Genomic DNA, 4940 nt, shown 5'->3' with positions numbered 1-4940 from the left:
TGTATGTACAACGCAACGTACGTCGTGTCTGCAACCTTTTCGACCGACCGGAAATACTTCCAATTTCCCCCATGCAGCCAGTTGATGTGTGATTGACCAATCAATAGCCAAGAAAAAGGAGGTGTGCGTCTCACCCTCCAATCACAAAGTTCGTTTTATTTAATGCGCCGGAAAATGGCACTCGATAACTACAGTAGCCAGGATTGGTTCGAAAGTGTCGTGTTGGCAGAAATTTCTCGAGAGATTCAAGTCCAGAGCGAAAGAAAGGGGGCCGCTGCTTGGCTGGTGGCAAGCTTGTGGTCACCTTGTTTATCGCCCGCTCGCGAGGAGATCGGGGGACGCGTGCTCAAAGCGTGCCCATTGATTTTCTCCAACACAACAGTATACAGCCAGTGCCTACTGAAAGTTCACTTGTAAGTAAAAGGTACTAGGTACTAGGTCAGGGTATATTTCTTCACAAATCAAAGCATGTAATAAACAATCCCAGGTTACTACATGCCCTCGGGCAGGTAAGTACAAGGAAAGAAATGCAATGGACCCGGTACATTGCAACACAATATTGACAAGGACACAAATATATGATATAGTGTAATTCACAAACAATCATAATACATTTGATCAGATATTTCAGGACAAAAATATTTTAAAAAATGAAATTATTCTAACATACACAAAGTATACTCTAACCTGTCATTCGATTATGCAAAACTACCAGAATACACTACCAATGAATTGCATTAAATCCACCCCAACATAATCTCATTACACATCTAATATCATAGAAAAAAAAAAAGGAGAAACTTTCCGGATGGAAGAAAAATGCATCAAACATATAAATCCTACACTCTAAAAACGCAAATGTTGAATCAACATTTAAAAGGGCCAAGGAGTGACAGCATTTTTGAAGTGTTGCATCCAACTTTTAAGATAACATTTTAAATGTTGAATCTAGCAGGAAAACCAACACTTTGAAAATGTTGTCACTCCTCGGCCCTTTTAAATGCTAATTCAACATTTGTGTTTTTAGAGTGTATATACACATATTCAACAAATACGTAAGAGAAAAATCAAAATCAACATGCCCAGCCCGTTAATAATTGCTATGTATCATAAACATACGCATGTTATGATACAATAATATACTTATTCTGTAATGATAAAAAAAAAAAAAACTCATAGGATAGAAACCCTACTTATCTCATAAACAATGGACTCTCGCCACAACCAGGGAGGTGCACCTCCCTGCCACAACTAACCCCGCCCCGCGATGCGGGGAAAGTCCCGAGCTGTGGGACTTTCTCCTCAAAAACCATAAAAAATCGGGTACTGGGATAAGTCCCCGGGACCGGCATTCTTATCTCAGTCCTGTCTCAAAACATCGCCTCGACCGAACGAACGAACAATCAAGCTAACTAACAAACAAACAACAATAATTATTACAAACACACAGAGCGGACAAAGCCGCGGCCCTAATCTCTTCTTCGTCACAACCGAAACCTCTTTGGAAGGGGAGAGCACTGTACCCTTTAAGCCACATTAGAAAATAAGAAATATCAAGAAATATCCAGTTATAGAAACTCCCCAAATTCAATGAACAAAACATCTTCCCTACTACTGGTTTCAAATACATGTGACTGCCAAGAATATCGTTGGTGTAGTGTCTTGTTCAGTTTGACACATCTAAGGGTATAGTTGCCTTTAATAGATAAACCGTGGCATATAGTTATAGCAAGGAGGTTTGAGAAATATTGAGTTCCAACTGGCTGTATGCATTCAAACAGCTGTCAGTTTTCTTTTGACGTGAAAAACAGAATTCCACAGGTGCATTGTTTGTGACATTGATGATTGGGGTTCGATGCCGCCGTCTTTCCGAGCAAAGAGATGATTCATTTGAAACGTTAACATAATGTCGGCTATATTTTGTTTGTTTTTGTATCAAAGAAAATTAAATTTGAAGGCATGTGAAAAAGAAAGTAACTCCTGTCCAAGATTATGTCAAAAAGCGTAAATCTGAGCCGTACGTTGTGAAAAATTAATATTTGCACAGCAACTTTACTGAAAAGTCGATTTTATCATCTTTCCGATCACTTCCGACAAGTGAAACTGATATGGTATAATCTTCAATTGTAGTTCTTTATTCATTATGCTAGATTAGCGTAAAAACATTAAAGTCGGGCAATTTTAATTCTTATTTCATCATTTTTTGTGGAATTTTTATTCGCACATCCATGTGTCTGTATACCTTTATTTACCGCTCATGTTTCATAAGGAGGGACAGCGAAAAGTAATTACCATCATAAAGACATCTTTCTTTGAGAGTGACGAGTCATGATGCAATGCCACATGAATCAATATTATTGTCTTCCTATCTGTGACGCAGCTCAAGTTTAGCACATACTTCAAATAGTTTTTAGTGACGGCATCAAGCATGGGATCAAAGGGAATAACACTTGTTACTCCATCTCTTGAACCTCCTTGGTTAGAGCTACTGTCATTAACACATACTGTATACAGTTTAATCACAAGAAGTAACTTAATCCACTAAGACTAATTGGCAATAAGATATCCTTCATGATATAGGGTGAAGAAACTTCTGATGTTTACTATTTCTATCTGAGGGTATCACAGAGTACGCAGTGGAAACTGAGTACAATAATATCCTTGGGACCAAGACAATTGTTCTTTATATCAGGTACATGTATTTGGTATATCAGTAGTCAATAAACAATACAAAACGAATAAAATAAATTCATTGGGACAGGGGAAATTTGTATTTTTTTTTATCATATATATCAATCAGGTATTCTATTTAGAAATATCAGATCTCTCATCATCGAGTTTCCACTGTGGTAGGGAAGTCTGATATTGGAAACATGTGTGATGTTATCACCACCCTGCTTCAGCGATCTTTCTTTACTTGTAGTTTTAATCACACCTCGCAATTAAGGATGGTCTGCTTATGAGAGGTTATCTTCTGACAATAATCATTACTCAGTATGATTTTGTTTGTTGACGTGTGATGGATCCAGAGGGGGCGCACAGGGCGCACCAGGCGCGCGCCCCCTCTTTATATTATAATTATTTTTTTTTTTTCGGTTAAAATGAAATAAATGAAAAGGAAAAATGGGGGACAAGGCACGTGCGTCCCCTTTAATTTCGCAAAGTCGCCTCCTTTTTACGAAATTCCCGGATCCGCCCTTATTCATGTTGAGCCGAGTGGCAATGGACAGCTGACAGCATGCTAAAAAACACCGTTTTAGGAGGGCTAGAGTTAACTCTCATTTATTTTGTTTTTTTTTTTGTTTTGTTTTGCTTTCTTTCATGCAATTATAACATAATACATGTATTATACTATGGACGTAAGATTTCACTAGTAAATGAGAAATTGGTGTGTAAACTGTCATTATTTCCCTATCTTTCAACATTGTTTCAAATTTCATCGCGCTTTAATAGGGTTTAGCCTGTACCAGCAGGATTGGGGGAGTGCTGTCTTTGCTTCAAAGCTGTACAACCATCCATACATCTTATGTAAATTAGAAGTAGACAAACATACGGTCACATCACGTATTTATAACGAACACAGACACATCACTCACTGCAGACAAAAACAATTCACGCCCGTATCTAACCCATGCACCCCATAACTCTTTATTAATAATCTTTCCACTCACACACATACATATAAATGTACCTAATAGACAGGTGGTTGAACTGTGACTTTGCAATTAAGATAAATGATGATAATACATTTTCTTGCACTCTGTGTTTGACAAAAAAAAATGTGATGAGGAGACAATTTTCTCATTAATCATGCAGCCTCAGTGTGTCTGTTTAAAGGACGAGTCCATCTTCATATACATGTGGAATGAGTGAATGCGGCAATATTATCAATTAGAACACATCAGTGAAAGTTTGGAGAAAATCGGACATTCCATTCACAAGTTATGAATTTTTTAAGTGTTTGCGCAGTCATTTCCTCGACTTGCCGCTGAAGCATATTAAGGGTAATATTATTCCATTGCCTTCTAAAAGAGGCAAGTAAAACATTCTTTTATTATGCGAGAAAAGTGAAAATATGTTGCATTTTTGTTTGTTTGTTTTTTTGTCCTTGTACACATATGACATGACAAGTAGTCTTCTCATCCAGCAGTGACTGAACAGAAACTTCAAAAATGCATAACTTTTGTACAGTCTGTCCAATTTTCCTCAAACTCTCACTAATGTGTTCTACTAATATTGCTGCATGCACTCAATCCACATGTCTATGAAGGTGGACTTGTCCTTTAAAATCTTACAATGAATGTGTGTTGGCATCTGTTTATAGAGATTTCATTGAAAGGGGTGTGCCTATATACTTCAAACCTCATATACATATTTTCCCTCAGAAATTGACTTCACAAGAGTCCCTCTTCATTTCATCATACACCTTAATACACAATGTCATGTGGACTGAGATGATAGACTAATATCAGTAGAACACATCAGTGATAGTTTCACTAAAATCGGACAATCTGTTCTAAAGTTATGAATTCTTAAAGTTTCTGCAAAGTCACTGCTAGATGAGAAGACTACTACAATTTATGTCATATACATAAAATACAAAAATTATTAAGAAAATTTCTCAAAATTTCATTTTTTTTAAGTACACATTCCCTCAATTTGTTACTGACATAATTCTTATATGAAGGGTAATATTTCCCCTGCCTTCTGAAAGAGGCAAGTTGAGTGCTCTTATGTTTGTTAGAAAAGTGAAAATACATGTATGTTGAATTTGCCTTACAGTATATTCTTTTTTAATAATGCAATGTTTTGTTGTATGCATGTGACATCACAATCTGTAGTAGTTTTCTCATCAAGTAATGGCAGCACAGAAACTTCAGACAAATTCATAATTTTTGGACAGATTGACACATTTTCCTCAAACTTACAAGGATTTGGTG

This window comes from Diadema setosum, chromosome 12 (genome assembly GCF_964275005.1).
Source record: "Diadema setosum chromosome 12, eeDiaSeto1, whole genome shotgun sequence".
NCBI lineage: Eukaryota > Metazoa > Echinodermata > Echinoidea > Diadematoida > Diadematidae > Diadema > Diadema setosum.
This window is presented reverse-complemented; position numbering follows the sequence as displayed.